Below are 20,615 nucleotides of genomic sequence, written 5' to 3'. Positions count from 1 at the left end.
GATTAGTGGATTGTAAAACTTTTCTATTTGCCTTTCATATGAATCTTTTGGTTCCTCAAACAACATAAGTATTCCCTTCATTGACCTAGCTGGTGTATTCAAGTTAATGTTCCAGATTGGATCAGCCTGGCTTTTTGAAAGTGTACTGTGATTCAACACTCTTTCATAATAGATAGGCAGCTTAGAACTGTACTGATTTTCTATAAGTCTAGCCAGTTCAGGATGGTTTACAACATCAAACTCTAAAGAAATTCCAGACACCTTATACTTTGCTTCCGGGTCTTGTGAAAGCATAACACGATCATAACTATTGAAAGTCAGGTCGTATGACAGCCTGTCACGCAATGCTCCTTGATAGAAGGGAGGATGTGAATTTATGAGTTCAAAGTCAAGTGGAATACAAAATTTGTTTCCAAAAGCAACATTGACAGCGTTATCTTTTTTGTTGTCAGCTTTATCTCCTGCTCCTATTCTAACTTTTATCCCATTGTCTGACTGAATCCCTTGAAACACTCTGTTTTTCTTTTCATTGTCAGTCAACCAATTATCTGCATAAACTAAAAATACATCTGCATTATTCAATGACATCACTTCCCGCCCTTCCAGTTTGACAGTAATCTTCCTCACAATTGCTCTTCCTACATTATAAGCCAAAGTCCTATTTGCATCTGAGCCAGATTCTAATTCTAATTTGAATGATAGTCTTACAGTGCCTGGTACAATAACATCGTTCTTACCTAGATTAGGAAACCTAACAGTAAGTATTTCATTCTGATCAATAGTAGAAGGATTATTTGTAACTATAACTGTTTGCCTTATTCCTTTTACCCCGAGAGGTTCTTTCAGCCTTCTGTAAGGATCAAGAACAGAACCGAACGATTGTGCCATCTTTTTTTTATTTTCAAAATAAAAAATAAGTTACAAATGGCAGAAGGTGGATTTGAAGATTTATTTGAGCCAGCGGACGACATGAGCGAAGCAATCCCTTTGGTTCCCTACCATCATTCACTGCATTATGAGGTGGCACGACATGAACTTCTGGAAGGTAAAGTTAGAGATTTCTACAAAAGTTTAGGAGAAGAACCTGATGTTTTAGATCCAAACCAGTTCAAAATGGAAGCAAATCATTTATATACAACTAGCGATAAAGGAGAAAAAGTCCAACTTACATATAAATCTAATCCTGCTAAGTTTCTATCAAAAGTTTCACTAAAACAAAAACTTACTGCTAATCGACTTAGGCAATTAGATATTGTGCCTAGCACACGGTCATCATCTTCCCATGTTGTTTCCTTACTTCAACAAGCAGAACTAGGACTACCAACTGCTACTCAAATAGAATCTGTTCCATTGCAAGATCTTAATAAACTTGCAGAAGAGGCTGATCAACTTATACAAGAGATAGAGACTTCTTTTTCTGAGGAAACTTCACTGAAGACTCCACATGAACTATTACCTATGAGAGAAATAGAAGCCCTTAATCAATCACTACAAACCATCAGAGGTGAAATAGCAAATAATCTGTCAAAACTAGGTCAGCTGGATGAAGATATAAACAAAGAGAAACAAAAACTTGCTGATGCTGATGATTTGAACCTAGAACAAGAAGTAAAAAACAGAATTTCTAAGCGTTTAAAAGATTTGCAGGAGGAGAAAGCCATAAGGTTAGAAGTTCTAAGTAACAATAGAGAACAACTGAGAACACAGGTCAGCAGAATAAAAAATACAATTCAAAGAATCCTTTACGAAGACACAACTCTTGCTGAAAGAATTAGAACGCTTTTCAGAGAGCAGGGAATCACAATAGCTAGTATACTAACTGCGTTAGGATTTGCAATAAGCACATTAGTGTTAACACTCACAGGTGGCACTGTCACACCTCCACCTCCACCTTCACCTTCATCTCCATCTGATCCGGGATGGGTAAAGAAACAACTCAAACACATTGCAGAACTATTAAAGAAACTAGCAGCAAAAGCTTTGGATGCACTTCCAGGAATCATTGGTTCAATTGTTAGCTGGCTGTTATCTTTTGCAGGTAAAGTTGTTGGTTTCATGGCTGAACATCTCTGGACTCTAATAGTTTTAATTGCAGGTGTTCTGCTAACGAGAATAAAGCAAAAGTAAGCCTACACCCACTCCACCAATTACTAGAGCAGTCTTCTGCGATTCATGATCATCACTAATACTAACAGCTTGATCATCCCTAGTGACAGAATGATCTTCACCTGCAGCGTGATCTTCACTTGTCACGCTTTGTTTCTGTTCATTGTGATATGGCTGTAACATCGTTCTGATTTCTGAATTCAGTTCTTCACCCTTTCCAAGCGGCTGGGTGTCACTAGCAATAATGATTTCATTGTTATAATTTGTTATTGTTCCAATCTGCAGCTGGAGATCAGAAGGTAACATGTAAAGGCCGTTACCAACAGCAAAGTCAACTTTTGATCTTGCATAACGGAGAGAGTCTTGATACCTTTTGATGCTGGAAGGCAGATCAACTGCAGAGTTTATGACATCTTCTAAATTTGATAACAACTGTTTCTGTGCACCAAACCCTGTGCTTGTTCTCATTATGTTTGATCGTGTCTGTGCCTGCGAGCCTAGCAAGCACCACGCATATGTTCGGATAGATTCATTGATCCTTTCAACACCTGATCCAGTGAAACCTTTGCCGGTGTCTAATATAAAAGTAGTCCATGCATTGTGGTGCTGTTGTTCTATTGATCCTAACTGTACCTGCACATTTGAAGAAAAAGATGTATGACCTGGCCAGTAATCAAAATTATACCTCCTGTGGACACCCCATAAATATAGTGTTCCCATGCCATGGTTTTTGTCTTGCTTTTGCCTAAAGTCGGTCTTAAAATCTATATTGAATTCATTGCAGAGACGCTCATACACTTTCATGTTTATCCTATTGTTGAATGGGTTCCAGCTCTTTTCATGCGGCATTGGTGCCTGAAGTTCAGACAAGATTCTCCTGCACTGATAGTAAACGTGAAATGTGTACACACACTTTGTCAGTAAGTTTGAATTATTCATGTGGTCTGCATAGGACACTCCACATCCTGTGGTTGCACAGAATATTGCAAAGTTTAACTGATTCTGATAGAACTGAATTGGGTGAGAGTTCCACATCTTTGGAACACTATCATTTTTGATTGGGGGATTTAGGTAAGAATGGAATGGGTCAGGCACTTTAACGCGAATGGATTCTGTTTCTGTTACAGCAAAGTCCAACTCATGGAAAGAAATAGTCTTTGGATTGTAATATGGTCCAGTTTTGTATTTAACGTCTTTGTTGAATTTATACTGAATCATTTTTGTTGTTGAATAAAAAATGTTTATCACACTAACAAATGTGAAGACTGGTGTGCCAGTTAAACTTGCAAACCCTATCAACAATCAAAATGGAGGAATGAAAGTTGCACTGCATGAAATTATGTACAAGGTTACTTGGTATAATATCAGTAAAAAAAAGAATAACAACTGGGTTAGAATTAATGGTAAAACACATTCTGTAGAAGATGGTTACTATGACTTCTGCACTTTAGAGAAAGAATTGTTTGCTCCAGTAGGTATTACAGCGAGTTTAAATCATGCAAGTCTCATTGCTACTCTTACTATGCCCAAAACTAGAGAAGTAAACGTTGAGTTTCCAACCAAACTCCTTGATATGCTTGGAATTACAAAAATATACAAGGGAACACGTCCCATTGACATGGATGTTAACAGTGTACTGTTTGTTCACATGAGAGAGCTTAACACATCCTATAATCTGTTTAATGATCAGCGTTCTGATCTGCTTAGGATTCTTCCACCGAGTGATGCCTCTTTTTGTAAAATGCACGTGCCAACATTTAAGACACTTCAGTTCAAGGACTTGGAGGAAGGGTGTCATGAATTCCTACACATTGATCTGAAAAATCAAAGTGGACAACCAGTTGATTGTTTGTTTAACATTACATTGGAAATAGTTCCATAAAATATTGAGTATTAAAATGTCGAGTGGACCTACAATAGCTTATCCTGTTGCATGTTCAACTATAGAGTTGAAAGATTTAGCAGACGCTATCGACTTTGAGAGCAATGCTGAAGTTGGTGCAGTGTATGCATTTGAGTTTACAGACACTGGTCATTACAAGAGAAAGGAAATCGACGATGAAAAGAAACCAAGATTCCTCAAACTAGGTCAAATCCGTGATGTTAATGTACCTGATCCAATTGTCGATGACACATTCTACATGTGGAAACATCAGAATAAAAAATGGGTACTTAGTCCTGTTATAAAAAAGATTGACTGGGAAATGAAGTTTGAATTTGTGAGTCCATACACTCTTGTTGGAAAAGACGACACATTCCGTAAGTCAATCAATGCTAAACCACTAATTGTTAGCCTTGTTCCTGCGTTTAACAGCAGGGGAGAAGTTGCAGTTAAACCTTTCCATAAGAACAACTATCTCATTCACAGAAAACAAAGTGTTGAAAAGGACGCTGACACCATTGTCGATTTTATACCCAAGCTTCCAATAGGGCAGAATGCAACTATGATATTTGATATAGTTGTCAGGAAAAGGGAAGAAACCACAAACACTGTTCTAATGAGAGGAATAAATCTCAACTGGAGACCATTAAATGTTGAAGAAGTCAGAGTATTTATTGCTGTTCAAAAGGATTCTAACACAATAAAAAAACAGACGTCAAACCAAAATGTTGTTGTTAACGCAGATATAAATAATTTAACAGAAATAAGAAGTATTAATCTTACTTATCTTGATTTGATTGCTTTCTACTATACAGATAAGGTGTTAAGCAATGAACAGCTTCAAAGCTTAGCAGAAACACTGGCCAGTGAGAATTAAGATAAATATTTTATATTTTGCATTAAAAGATGACTAGCAGTGTGAAGCTTTATCCTAATATTGATGAAAGTGCAGCAGAAAGTCAACAATTCAGACTGGCACACATTAGTAATATACAAAAACAACTAGAAGATGAATTAGAAAAATATTCTCGCGCTAGACGTAAGTACTCAACAACTTACAACAGCCTTTCTAATGCCAGCACTGGTTCTACTATCCTTGCATCAGCTGCAGGTGTAACGGGAACAATTCTGTTAGCTACCGGAGTAGGGACTCCAGTTTCTCTAATCCTAGGTGGTGTCGCAGCAGCAGTTGGTGGTTTATCATTTATAGCATCAGCTATAATGAAAAAAATTGTGAAAAAGCTTGAAAAACACGAATCCATTTCCACTCTTGCATCATCAAAATTGTCTAGCCTAAAACTGTCTATCAGTAAAGCACTTGAAGATTCAAAAGTTTCTGACGAAGAATTCAAACAGATACAAACAGACTTTGATGACTACAAAAGTAAGAAAGCAAGTATTCAAACAAAAACACGAGCTGAATATAACAAGCCAATCGATATAGAAGATCTGAAAAAGCAGTTTTTAAAAAAGGGGATTCAAATAGGACGGGAAGAAAAAGTAAAAATAGAATCACTTGTAAAGAGTTAACTATTCGTTTAGACAGTCACATTGCATGTATCAGATATAATTCTAACAGTGAAAGAACATATGAAGTAAAGTTTGTAAATGAGAGAGCGTATTGAGCTTAAGAATGTTGTATAAGAGAAAGGGGGAATGTACGTTCTGGGTTACTGATTCCGACAGACCCGGCATTGGTTCAAAACAACCTTACTTTACTGTATTTTTTTTTGTATGAATTTATGCAGTATTTTTCTGATTTTGTCGCATGTTTCATTTTAGTAAAAGTTTAGTCCAGAAGCCTATTTTGCGTTAATATTTAGGGTCTGTCGGAATCGGTGAGCCAGAACGTACATTCCCCCTTTCTCTACGGGACCTTTAATTCGTGGTCGCAAAATACAGCGAATAGCACTGTTTCTTCTTTGAAACCCTTGCTTACAAATAAAGTGCGTCTCGTAATTGTGGTCCAATTGTTTTGTGTTTTCTTGCAGTAATATAGAAGGAAACCAAAGTCTCATTATCAGTGACTAGATTCATCACAAGTGTGGGTCTACTTGGTTCAAAACGGTTAAGCAGATCGCGTGCAAGAGGAACTTGTTGGTTCTTCCGTTTCCCTGTCAGCTAATGAGGCATCCATTTTGCGCCCAGCTTTTGAAGCTGAAGGTCATTGTGTAGAATTAGGTGAACGGTTCTATATAAAAGTTTAAGTCTTGCACTATATACTCGTATGTACACTTTTAAATTTTAGTTCTTAAGTTTTGATACAACAACTAAGTTAATTTCGTTTGCAGAGCTGTTCGGACGTCTTGTTGGCTATTTAGAGTTGTTCCGTTTTTCCCAAGTGTTGATTTCCCTTCAGTCTTCTGTCAGATTGTAAATCATGTAGCAGCTTTGTTTCATGTTACTTTCTTCACCTTTGTAGAAATTTTCTTTGTGTCATTACCCAGCTACACTCTTTTTACAGAATAGGAGTTGTTCATGGTGCTTGACAAGAGACCCCGTTTTGAAGCATAACCCAAAAGTGACGTATTTTGATGCCTCGTCATTTATGACGTAGCAACCTAATGGCGTCATCTCTGAGAGGTAAACCAGTTAAATGTTTGGCCTTTCAAATGATATATTATTTTTGATGATCAGTTACCTGAAACATTTAATATAGCGTTTTGATAATTTTGTTTGGATCATAACTCGTACAAATCTCTGGGTTTAACTGCACTAAAAATTAAAAATAACGGACAAATGATCTCGTTTTTGTGCTCAGCTTTTTCCAGTTACAACAATGTTAACCTTAGTTAGAAAAACTACCAGCAACAAGTACACATGGTTCCAAAGTGCCATAGACGTTACAAAACAGTGCCACGTCAGTGACGCACTTTGTCAGTGCACAACAAAATGGGGACAAACAAACTCAAATCACATGGTTGGACTCCTCCATTTAAAAGCTAAGAAAACTCGAAATAAGAAATAAATCAACCAATCGGTTCATCGCCACAAACAAAAAGTCTACCCAAAACGTCACTGACGTGGCACCATTTTGGGGTTGAGTTTGTTTTGAATATATTAACCCCTTCACTGCCACAGTGGTAGTAACTTATCCGAACGGTCTATGGGAAAGAACTGTGTTTAGAACCCCTACAAGTACTTGGACAGTGGTTACCTCCCATTTAGTTTTCAGAAATGTCCTGAAACGTTGTTGACACAAATCCCACGTATGAGATACGGTTATGGGCGTACGATAAACAGAAAATGACCACGTATTACATACGGGGTGGGCAGTGAAGGGGTTAAAATAATTATTAGCAATTGATATTTTAAAAACAGATCAAACGATAGTTTTAGGCTTCTGTAGCAACTTTGACTAATTTTCGAAACCAAAACAATAAAAACTAGCACACGCGATGACATTCTTAAAAGTTGTCATAAAATGACTTCACACGGCGCGTTCCCAAATGACATCAAAACAAAATGGCGGCATGCAAGGGGAGTGAACTAGAGGCAAGCGATGAATGGAAAAAATAACTATAAACATCTCTTGTGGCATATGTACGGTGAAAAAGCCGTCAATTCCATTTTGAATTTTAGGCTTAGGTGAGCATTTTTTTTGGAATTGCCCTCTTTTCAAAATGGAAACATTCTGTTGATCCTATACCGACACGGACAGTGTCACTTTTAAGTTCTCAGTGTCCTTCTTCTTCTTTGTTCATGGGCTGAAACTCCCACGTTCACTCATGTTTTTACACAAGTGGATTTTCACGTGTATGACCGTTTTTACCCCGCCATTCAGGCAGCCATACGCCATTTCCGGGGTAAGCATGCGTGGTATTTTTGCCACGTGTTTCTATAACCCACCGAACTCTGACATGGATCTTTTCCGTGCGCACTTAGTCTTTTGCCTGCGTGTACGCACGGAGGGGGATAAGGCATTAGCAGGTCTGCACATAAGTTGACCTGGGAGATCGGAAAAATCTCCACCCTAAGCCCACCAGGCGGCCGCGGCCGGGATTTGAACTCACGACCTTCCGATTAGGAGGCCGATGCCGTATCCGCTAGGCTGCGCCCGTCAAGTCAAGTTGTGTCCGAAGGATCATCTACCAAACCCCTGCAACTAAACGGAGACTAAAGACTTATCTTGCTGGTGTGTACTGTGATTCCTGTGGTACAACTGAGTGTTTTCTTGTCGGATGGTACCTCATTGGTTATCAGCATAAGATTGCGCAGGATCATGTTTTCTCCGTCGCAAATAACCATTAATCAACTACAGCGGTAGAGGCGCTTGAAACACGAATTTTACTGTTTTATTCGCTGTGGTTAGGCTTTTTATGCTGTTCGCGTTAGATTACGGAGAGAGCTGCGCTGGAGGTTCCAGCATTTTTCTCCGAAGTTCTTGACTTTTGTTCGACGTACGAAAAAAAGTTTTAACACTCCCTGTAAAAAATGTTTACTCCACGACTATTTTACTGTCAGAATAAGTTACTCCTCATGTCACCATTCTTGGAATATGTTAACAAGTGTTAGTTTGTTTGGGTGTTTGTTTATTTACTTGATCTGTTATTTCTCAATTTGTTGTTTGATCTGTTATTTGTTTGTTTGTTCGTGTTTGTTTGCTTGCAGGTTTGTTTTAAAAAAAATGAGGTCGTGACAGTACGTGCAGCCTGAACTGTATTGAAAAACCGGATCATCAAGTCTGGGGATGTCACCTGGACAAATGTGTATGTAACGATTCATAAAGACCTGCACAGTAGGTTTCCGGGAATTGCTCTAATTCTAAACACGCACACACACACGTGCGCGCGCAGAGAGAGAGAGAGAGAGAGAGAGAGAGAGAGAGAGAGAGAGAGAGAGAGAGAGAGAGAGAGAGAGAGAGAGAGAGAGAGAGAGAGAGAGAGAGAGAGAGAGAGAGAGAGACTGAGAGAGAGACACGCTTTGTAGCTTTGAGAGTTTATTGTCCTCAGCTTTAAAAGCCCTTTAGACAAAGGGGATATAATTTACAGAAGAAATAAACATAACCATCTCTGCAAGCACACACACACACACACACACACTCTCTCCCTCATACTCTCTCTGCCACACACGCAAACGCACATCATACATAAAAGCGCGCCCACACAGGGATCTTCCTCCCAGTTGCATCATCATCATACAATAATGCAATTAAAACTCGTAAAAAAGTCTAAAAGCATCAACCACATCATTTCTTTCTTTATTTGGTGTTTAACGTCGTTTTCAACCACGAAGGTTATATCGCGACGAAAACACATCATTAAAACTTAAAACATTAAGAATGTTATGGGAACAGACCACCCATCTGTTGCTTACTTCATACTCTACAATGTACAGGGTGACCCCAAAAAAAGAGTACCCTAACAAAACGTCATACATTGAACAAAAATAAAGCAATCTTCATAAAAATTTATTTACAAACACAAGTAGCCTCTGCATGATTTGCACAGAAAATGTTAGCGTTCTAGCTTGTCTTTCAGGAAAGTTATGCTCATTCTACAGAACATGCTCCAAATGGCCTCCCCCGGATTTAAATCCACCAGATCATCAGTTTCTATCTTTGGGGGTTCCTTTACTTTCTTTCTTTATTTGGTGTTTAACGTCGTTTTCAACCACGAAGGTTATATCGCGACGGTGGGGGTTCCTGAAAGACAACGTCTACAGGAACAACCCACAGACAATCACAGAACTCAAGAGAGCCATCACAACAACCATTCGCGGAATCTCGCAACAGGAGTGTGTGCGGTTGATTGATAACTTTGCGCGGCGAGTTCAAGTTTGCCTGCAGCGGCGCGGAGGCCATTTGGAGCATGTTCTGTAGAATGAGCATAACTTTCCTGAAAGACAAGCTAGAACGCTAAAATTGTCTGTGCAAATCATGCAGAGGCTACTTGTGTGTGTAAATAAATTTTATGAAGATAGCTTTATTTTTGTTCAATTTATGACGTTTTGTTTGGGTACTCTTTTTTTGGGGTCACCCTGTACATTCTCTTTCTTCCTCGAGAGGAGGGTGCATGGTGGTGTTTCTCCAAATGGCAAATTCTAAGACAGTGTGACACTGGCACCGCTAGCAGGCTTTTTCTCTCCTGTATGATTTAACATGTGTTTCTTCAAATCATAACGCCATTTGAACCTACCATCACACTCTGTGCATGCATGCCTTTTCTCTCTTGTATGTGTTAACATGTGTTTCTTCAACGTACCAGCCCGACTAAACCTAGCGCCACATGCTGCCAGTGGGCACACATGCTTTTTCTCTCCCGTATGTGTCAACATATGTTTCTTCAAATCACAAGACTGAAAGAACTTGGCACCACATTCTGTACACGCATGCTTTTTCTCTCCTGTATGTGATAACATGTGTCCCCTCAAAGCACCAGCACATGAGAGACTGACACCACATTCAGCACAGATAAACTCTTTTTTTCCTGTACATCTTGACATGTGGTGCTTCAAATTACCAGAACGCAAGAACCTTGCACCACATTTATCGCAGCTAAACCGTTTTATCACTGTATGTGTCAACACGTGTTTCTCTAAATCACAAGAACGAAAGAACCTGACACTACATTCTGTGCATGCAATTTTTTTCTCTCCTGTATGTGTATGTGTCAACATGTGTTTCTTTAAATGCACAACCCTGGCACCACATTCTGTGCATGCATGCTTTTTCTCTCCTGTATGTGTCAACATGTGTTTCTTCAAAGAACCAGATAACACAAACCCTGCACCACATTTCTCACAGATAAACTTGTTTATCCCTGTATGCGTAACTAACATGTGTTTCTTCAAATAAGAAGACAGTGCAAACCTAGCATCACACTCAGCACATACATACTTTTTCATCTCTGAATGTGTCAACATGTGGTTCTTCAAATCTCCAAAACGCAAGAACCTGGCGCCACATTCTGTGCATGCATGCTTTTTCTCTCCTGTATGTGTAAACATGTGTTTCTTCAAATAAGTAGGCACTGCAAACCTAGCATCACACTCAGCACACACATACTTTTTCATCTCTGAATGTGTCAACATGTGGATCTTCAAATCTGCACAACGCAAGAACCTGGCGCCACATTCTGTGCATGCATGCTTTTTCTCTCCTGTATGTGTTAACATGTGTTTCTTCAAATAAGAAGACAGTGAAAACCTGGCATTACACTCTGCACATACATACTTTTTGATCTCTTTCTCTGTATGTGTTAACATGTGGGTCTTCAAATGATAAGAACACACAAACCTGGCACCACATTCTGTGCATGCATGCTTTCTCTCTCCTGTATGTGTCAACATGTGTTTCTTCAAGTCATTCTTTTTCATTCCTGCACATGAAAACTGTTCCATTCCTGTATGAGGTCCCGACATGTGTTTCTTTATTCCCTGTACTTCTTCTTCAGTGTGTTTTAACATGTGTTGTTCCAATGATGGGATGAACATCACCTCACACTGGGTACATCCACATGGTTTCTCTCCACTGCATGTAATTGTAACCTGCTGCTTCTTGTCACCCATACAGAGGGGTGTGGCATTAGACAATTGAACTGAAACTGTTTGATGTTCTACTTTACACACGTTTTGTGTTTTTGGCATCTGTATCCCTTCTTTCTGCCAGGTATCACTATGAGTGTTGACTGAAGTCTGTGTTTCTGGCGTCTGTATCTCTTGTTTCAACCAGGTATAACTATGAGTATTGACTGCAGTCTGTGTTTCTGGCGTCTGTATCTCTAATTCCAGCAAGGCATCGCTGTGCCTGTTGACTGCAGTCTGTGTTTCTGGCGTCTGTATCCATTGATATTGGTTCATCCAGGTATCCCTGTGCCTGTTGACCGCAGTGTGTCTGTCCAATGTCTGCATTGTAGGCACGGCAGCTGCATTCACTGTGGCAACAACCTTCCTGACTGGCACTGAAAAGGAGAGTGAGACAAATCGATTCAGAATATGCTATGAATTATGATCCATTCTTAAAAGTATTAACCTTAAAGGCACACTCAGCTTCACGTAAACCATCAGTTTCTGGTAACAGACACTGTCAGGCTTTTACACACAGTACAAACACCCTTTTGTTTAAACACTCACTGCTTGAGAACATCCTTGGTGCCCTCCATAAAGAGCAAGCATTTTTCAAAGAATTTAATTTTGCGTGGCCAGCCGGATTGTATAATACCACAATCAGACGCCTCGTTTAGACATAGAACACTTTACTATCTCAACGAGAAATTCAGGTGTAGTGTATCACAATAAACAACACAAAACATAAATAAAATATCGAGGCGGCAAATGACTCAAGTCAACTCATAATAGTTAAGATTAGGATGATAATATCAAAACTAATCTCTCTCTCCCTCTCCCTCGCTCCATTCATATCACATTATGTCACAAGCAGACTGCGGGTTCATAGGCGCATGGAATTAATATAAACTACTCACAAAAAGTTAGGGAACACCCTTCATTTTCATGTGTTTTTGCAAATCGATGCTATTGTCAAAACTTTGCAAGCTACAACGCTGATCTTACACACACGCACAGAGTGGTCTCCTGCCTTTGTTGTACAGGCTTGGTGTGCTGCACGTGCTACTCGGGCGTCAGTGGCTGAGCGTTGACAATTGGTGAAAAGTTGGAAAATGTTACCGTTTTATGCTGACTCACCATTTTTTCTATAGCGTGTTTCTGACAAAATGATGCACTGCACGTGGAAGCTTCATGCATGCTTTGACTGTGAACACTGGTCACTGGTTACTCAATAAAAGCCAGGGCCTGGGCGGACCAGGGCACAACATCACGATGGTCGGACGACAGAAGTTAAGCCTGCTGGACAGAGGAAGAGCCATAGGGTAGTTCCAAGACGGTGTTGGCGTACGGGAGATTGCCACCACACCACAGAAGCCTTCTGGCAATCTCCCGTACGCCAACACCGTCTTGGAACCACCCTATGGCTCTTCCTCTGTCCAGCAGGCTTAACTTCTGTCGTCCGACCATCGTGATGTTGTGCCCTGGTCCGCCCAGGCCCTGGCTTTTATTGAGTAACCAGTGACCAGTGTTCACAGTCAAAGCATCAAGTTTCCACGTGCTGTGCATCATTTTGTCAGAAACACGCTATAGAAAAAATGGTGAGTCAGCATAAAACGGTAACATTTTCCAACTTTTCACCAATTCTCAACGCTCAGCCACTGACGCCCAAGTAGCACGTGCAGCACACCAAGCCTGTACAACAAAGGCAGGAGTCCACTCTGTGCGTGTGTGTAAGATCAGCGTTGTAGCTTGCAAAGTTTTGACAATAGCATCGATTTGCAAAAACACATGAAAATGAAGGGTGTTCCCTAACTTTTTGTGAGTAGTTTATGTTAAAAGTTGCTTAAAAATGGATCTAGATTTAAACACACATATCACATGGCGCTAGACCTAACTTTAACAAGAAGGGCAAAGCCCATACGACTCACATGCTTTACACATTTTTCCTACCAAAATACATGTGACTTTGACCCAAGGTCAAGGTCATCCAAGGTCATGCAACACAAAGCTGTTAATTCAAGACATAGGAAGTACAATGGTGCTTATTGGCTCTTTCTACCATGAGATATGGTCACTTTTAGTGGTTCACTACCTTATTTTGGTCACATTTTATAAGGGTCAAAGTGACCTTGACCATATGTGACCAAATGTGTCTCATGATGAAAGCATAACATGTGCCCCACATAATTTTTAAGTTTGAAACAGTTATCTTCCATAGTTCAGGGTCAAGGTCACTTCAAAATATGTATACAATCCAACTTTGAAGAGCTCCTGTGACCTTGACCTTGAAGCAAGGTAAACCAAACTGGTATCAAAAGATGGGGCTTACTTTGCCCTATATATCATATATAGGTGAGGTATTCAATCTCAAAGACTTCAGAGAAAATGGGAAAAATGTGAAAAATAGCTGTTTTTTAGGCAACATTTATGGCCCCTGCGACCTTGACCTTGAAGCAAGGTCAAGATGCTATGTATGTTTTTTGGGGCCTTGTCATCATACACCATCTTGCCAAATTTGGTACTGATAGACTGAATAGTGTCCAAGAAATATCCAACGTTAAAGTTTTCCGGACGGACGGACGTCCGGACGGACGGACGGACGGACGGACGACTCGGGTGAGTACATAGACTCACTTTTGCTTCGCATGTGAGTCAAAAATCTACATAGAGAATACTACATAGCTTGCTGTGTCGTACCAAATTTACTTGAGTTTTTTTTTTAAATATTGAACTGTGAGCGAAAGCGAGCTGTTCACTATTTGAAAAAGCAACGAGTGTAAATCTGGTACGAAACAGCAAGCCATGTAGTATTCTGTTTATCCTACATACTGTACTTGCGTGTATTTTACTGAAAATGTCCTGGAGTCGAGGCAGTCTATTACATCAAAGCAAAAAAAACGTCACTCTGAGAGTGTGGTCTGAGTGTTAGTTCTAAAAATTCATCGAGGGTAATTAGGCTACTAGCGAGCGCACATTTTTTTTCTATAATGACGTTTGTCTCGGTGACTTTGGCATCATAGGCAGTGGAAAAAGAGGTCCCTGCCACTGACTTGCTTGACATGACCTTTTTTTTTTTTTTTTTCATGCAGGATGCTCTAACCCATATTTATTGCCCGAATTTTTTTTTTTCTTTTTTTTTTTCTTCTTCTTTTTCTTAAGGCGGGGAGCATCCTTCTTCCTTGGTCTTTTTCTGTATAACATAATCAACTTTATATTATACAAAACATAAACTTCTGTCTTATGTTTAACTCTAATTCCAATAAAATACGTAAGTCTAACTTCTTCCCATACTTAAATTTTCCTATGGTCATTTTTGTTATCATAATACAATAATTTATAAAATAAATTTGATCGTTTTTGGCTCACGAAGTGTAGCCTTTGCGTTCGTAAATTTTGTCTGTCTGTGCGTGCGTGCGTGCGTATGTATGTATGTGGTAGAAACTTTAACATTTCGTCATTTCAGTGAAGACGTCACATTATGACCTAAGAGGGTTAGACGTCACGCGAAGGAATTACTGAAAGTCTCGGTCATTGTTTTTATTTTGAGCGGGCCGAGACTAGTTGGCAGCCGTGTCCCTGTAAGTAGGCTACATGCAGACAGACAGATCTAGATCTAGTGTCTCGCTTTCTTGCACAGTGTCACCTATGCTTACTGTGTGTGTGTGTATGTGTGACGGAGTGATTGAGTTTGTGTTACTGTTTGTCGATTTCTTACGTGAGCCTTGAAGGCTTCGCCTCTTGTTTAAATTTTCATTCCAAAAACCAAATAATATATCTGTTTCATTCAAAGTTATATTATAATAAATTTGCTTATAAATAAAGTCTTTACATAGTTTCCAAACGTTCCTCACCTCTTGACAATGAAAAAAGAAGTGCTCAAGTGTATCCAGTTCATTACAAACTTCACAATTATTAGTTTGACATAAACCCATCTTGTTTAGTAAAATATTCGTTGGGTAAATTCTGTGTAAAATTTTCCAATGAAGCAGACGCAGTCGTTCTTCTTTTGTACAATTAACAGCTAACAGCCAGTGTCTTGATTCCAGAACAACATTATGCTTTCTTTGCCAAAAAGAACAGGCGCTTGGAGTTTGTACCTCGACATTAACCAAAACAGTTCTTATTTCCCTTGGTGTAATATTACCAATACGAGTCAAACCCTGCAACAGAACATATCGGTATTTGTTTGATTATTTGTTGCTTAACGTCCAGCTGACTACGCAGAGCCATATCAGGACGAGGAAGGGGGGGATGAAGGGGGCCACTTGTCAAGCGATTCCTGTTTACAAATGCACTAACCCATTACTTGTGTCCCAGCAGGCTTTAGTAAAACTAAATTAATACCTACTGGAAGATTACCAGTTTCCAGTATGTTAAAATAGGCTTAACCTATCTACTGCTGGACTTACATCAGAACACTAACAGATTAAACTATACATGAATCGCGAGACAAGCGGCAAGAGAAGAGATTTTTGGAAAAAATACAGGTGAATGAGCAAGAAGGCAGAAAAAAGAAAAGAATTCATGAAGAAAAAGAGAGCATGACAGGAAAGAGGAACCAAAAATCTACCTAACAGCAAACTAGAAAGCTCCTGCGGTTCCAAAAACAGGAGGGGCCTTTAATTTCATAACCGCAGTGCCCCACTGCGGGAAACATATCGGTATGGCAATGCGTTAATCAGTTTTGTTTTTAGTGCTGTACATAACGCATTATACTCAAATTGTCTGGCTGGTTTATAACCAACCTTTTGACATAATTCTTCAAATGAAATCATGTCACCGGTTTCATTCACGACATCCTTTACATGATAAATATGATATTTAATAAAATCTTTGAAAAAGGCATTTATGTTTATATTGTATATTCATGTTGTTCCATATACATTGATTCATCAATGGGACAGGTGTGGCATCATACTTTTCATACAAAATGTGTTTGTTGTCTAGCCAGGTTAACAATACTTGTCTCCAAAAGACCGATCTACAGTTAACAACGCCAACCAGCTCCTTGGAGGATGCATTAGAGTCTAAACAGGACCAGTTGTCTTCAATTGATGACGCAGGTATATTGTTTGAAAAAACAATTCCAACGATTTTTACTTTCTGTTTCCATTTAAGACCAAAATATTGGTCAGTACAGTATTTGTTTGACCCAATCCACATGGCTTCAGTTTTATTTACATTCACTTCTAAATTGGAAACAGTTTAAATATGTTTAAAATATGTAATGCTCTTTCTAAATCTCTTTGATCATGTAAAAAAAGGGTGACATCATCGGCATATAAGAGCAGTTTTAGGACCCTCATTGGTGATACCTCAAAAGGTGACATGGGTAGCCGGATACCCTCAACATCTTCATCTGAACGAATCTTAATTGCTAACAATTCAAGGGCTATAATAAATGCCATCGGCGAGAATGGACATCCTTGACGGATGCCTGATTCCACAGGGAAATGCTCAGAAATCCACCCTGTATAATTAATACAACTTTGACTGTTATTCATGATAACCGAAGCCCATTTCTTAAAATTGTCTCCAAAACCAAACTTATCAAAAGCAAACAAAATAAAGTCTTTGGATATGCTATCAAAAGCGCGTCGAAAATCAACTGCCAATAAAACTCCAGGTTTATCCATTGTATTCATAATATCTATGGTGTCATCAATAAGTCTAATCATTGTGCTAATTTTCCTACCTTTCATAAAACCAACCTGATTTTCATGAATAATATCACAAATTACAGTTGAAAGTCTCCTTGCCAGACAGTTTGCGAGGATCTTGTAATCTGTGTTAGTCAGAGATATGGGTCTCCAATTCCCGAGATCATCTCTGGGTAATTCTTTCCCTTTATGGATTAATGTCAAGACAGCTTGTTTTTGAGTGGTCGATAACTCGCCATTAGCAAAGGATGATATAAAGGAGGCATGAACTACATCCCTAATCTTCAGCCAAAATACTTTATAAAAACAGGTAGTGAGGCCATCTGGACCTGGGGCTGAAACGTTATTTAATAGTTTTAGAGCAACTGTTAATTCCTCTTTGGTAATATCAGAATCTACATTGCCTTTTTGGTCATTGGAGAGAAACGGTATATTCAAATCTTGTACAAATTCCTGTGCGCTCACTTCGTTAAATTCAGATTGTTTTTCATATGCATCTTTAAAAAAACGTACCTGTTCTTTCATAATTTCTTGCTGTGTATTTACTACCCTTCCATCTTTTGTTTGCAACCGGTCCATAATTTTCATATTGGCTTTACTTTTTTCCAAGTTCAAAAAATATTTGGTGTTCTTCTCCCCTTCTTCTATAAACTGGACACGGGAACGAACTTGGGCACTTTTGGCTTTTTCCAGTGACAGTACCTCAAGCTCTGATTTAATATTTTCTCTCTTTATCTTTCTTTCTTTATTTGGTGTTTAACGTCGTTTTCAACCATTCAAGGTTATATCGCGACGGGGAAAGGGGGGAGATGGGATAGGGGAAAGGGGGGAGATGGGATAGAGTCACTTGTTAATTGTTTCTTGTTCACAAAAGCACTAATAAAAAAATTGCTCCAGGGGCTTGCAACGTAGTACAATATATGACCTTACTGGGAGAATGCAAGTTTCCAGTACAAAGGACTTAACATTTCTTACATACTGCTTGACTAAAATCTTTACAAACATTGACTATATTCTATACAAGAAACACTTAACAAGGGTAAAAGGAGAAACAGAACCGTTAGTCGCCTCTTACGACATGCTGGGTAGCATCGGGTAAATTCTTTCTCGTCCCAACCAATATGGGACTCCCCCTAACCCGCGGGGGGATTCTCTCTTTATCAAAAGCGTCTCATCCTGTGGTTTATTGGCTAATAGTGTATCAGATTCATCTAATTCCCTCTGAAGAGAAACACAATAATTAGTTTGTTTTCGTTTCCTTCCTGCTGCATAGGCTGTACACAAATCACGCATTCGTACTTTCAATAATTTCCATTTTAAGTGAGCATTCATATCCATATTTTCTAATAAAAAGGCATCAATCAAATCAATCATCAGGTCAACAAAAAATTTGTCACTCAATAATTGGTTATTGAATTTCCAATAAGAGGGACCACGTTTGATATTTACAAACTGAATTTTGAGTTCAAGCAGACGATGATCTGTGTGTGGTACTGACAAAATATTACAAAAAAGGGTTTTATCAAATAAATGATCAGAAACGAAAATATACTGTTCAAAAAAAGAAACGCATAGCTTGTAATATTTGGTTAATTTAGTTATATGGCTACAAGGATATCCACCAAACTGCAGAAAATGTTTATCTGGTCGTCGACCTTTCGTCCATTGCCACAAGTGAGCTCTGCACGTGACGCATGCGTTATCAGTGGCTACAATGTCAAAATTGCTCATTTGGCATGACCACTCGTCATGCTTCAGTGTAATCTCGTGAAACTCGAGGAATATTGAGCTCTCACCATGTCTTCCAAAACCCATAAAAGCGGATTGTTCGCCACAAAGAAATCAGACGACAATTCAGCGACGAAAGATGGCCCGATTGAGCAGAGAAGACCGCCAAATTGCATTGGGTCGTTTACAAGCAGGCCAAAGTCAAAGTGCAATCGCCAGGCACTTCCACGTGTCCCAGAGCACCATCAGTAGACTGTGGGTCAGGTTTCAAGCCACTGGCTCCGTTGCTGACTTGCCACGAGCGGGAAGACCAAGGGCGACAACTGCTGCTCACGACCGCTTCATACGGCTCCGCCACCTCCGGAATCGTTTCCTGTCGGCCTCATCTTCTGTCCAGGCTCTCCCCGGGCCACACCGATTATCGGACCAGACCGTGCGGAACCGCCTGCATGAAGCTGGTTTGAGAGCTCGCAGACCTCACAGAGGAGCTGTCCTCACCCGCCGCCATCGCCAGAACCGAGTGCAGTGGGGCAACCAGCACCTTCGCTGGACCGTCCGGAATCACTGGAGACACGTGTGGTTCAGCGACGAGTCCTACTTCCTGCTCCAGCGACATGATGGTCGGAGGAGGGTCTACCGGAGAGTAAACGAACGTTACGCGCCCAACTGTGTGGATGAGGCACCCGTTCATGGTGGTGGAGGCGTCATGGTGTGGGGGGCGATCAATACCGCTGGAAGGAGCACCCTGGTGCACATCCAAGGGCGCATAACTGCCCAGCGATACGTGGAGGAAATTCTGCGCCCACACGCCCTTCCTCTTCTGGCTGACCAGGATGCCATATTCCAACAGGACAACGCTCGCCCGCACACAGCACGACTCACCACCCAGTTCCTCACCGACCACTATGTCCAGGTGCTTCCCTGGCCATCCATGTCGCCAGACATGAACCCGATAGAACACCTCTGGGATGAATTGGACAGACGTGTGCGCAGGCGAGAAGAAGCGCCGGCAAATCACCGCGATCTATTGCAGGCACTTCAGGAGGAGTGGGACACCATCCCACAGCAAGATATCCGGCATCTGATCCAGTCCATGCCCAGAAGGTGCCGGGCAGTTGTTGCTGCTCAAGGCAGTCACACCCCCTACTGACTTGACAGCCTCGGCACCCAATCGTATTGATTGACTGATTGATTTGAAGATGCAAATGAACTGTGTGTGCATTCAACTGTGTCCATACCAAATTTCAAACAAATAATCTAAATATTGGATTTTCTGTTAATTTTTTCGAAAAATAAAACAAATTTGGCAAGTAGCAACTATGCGTTTCTTTTTTTGAACAGTATAATAATCGAGACGACGGGCTATAAAGGGATTCTTCCTACTCCAGGAAAACTCCTTTTCATCTGTGTGAAACAGGCGCCAAACATCATTTTAGACATTATTATTTAAGAATTGCTGGAAATTTACCACATCAACCGTTTTATGCTTTTCTCCACTTACAATATCTAAATCGTTATTCAAAACACAATTAAAATCACCACAGATTATTTTCTCACCATCTAAATTTTCTAAATACTCATTTACTTGTTTCCACAATTGACTTTTTTCCAAAGAATTATTAGGAAAATAAAGGTTCATCACGTAAAAACAATTGTTATCCGAAATAATTTTAACACATAATATTCTTTCTGTTTTAAAACATTATTTCCACATCACAACTGTAATTCTTTTT

At 39.8% G+C, this 20,615-nt stretch overlaps 1 protein-coding gene across 4 annotated transcripts in view; it reads right to left on the bottom strand.

Moving 5' to 3' along the window:
- Nucleotides 1-8,918: 8,918 nt before the first annotated feature.
- Nucleotides 8,919-20,615, bottom strand: part of LOC138948865 (oocyte zinc finger protein XlCOF6-like) — a 42,923-nt gene continuing 31,226 nt past the window's right edge. For all 4 annotated transcript variants that reach the window (XR_011450104.1, XR_011450105.1, XR_011450107.1 and 1 more), the window contains one exon: nucleotides 8,919-11,889. The gene's annotated coding sequence lies outside the window, so the exon portion shown is untranslated. The remainder of the gene's footprint in view (nucleotides 11,890-20,615) is intronic.

Source organism: Littorina saxatilis, linkage group LG15 (genome assembly GCF_037325665.1).
Source record: "Littorina saxatilis isolate snail1 linkage group LG15, US_GU_Lsax_2.0, whole genome shotgun sequence".
Lineage (NCBI taxonomy): Eukaryota > Metazoa > Mollusca > Gastropoda > Littorinimorpha > Littorinidae > Littorina > Littorina saxatilis.
This window is presented reverse-complemented; position numbering and strand designations above follow the sequence as displayed.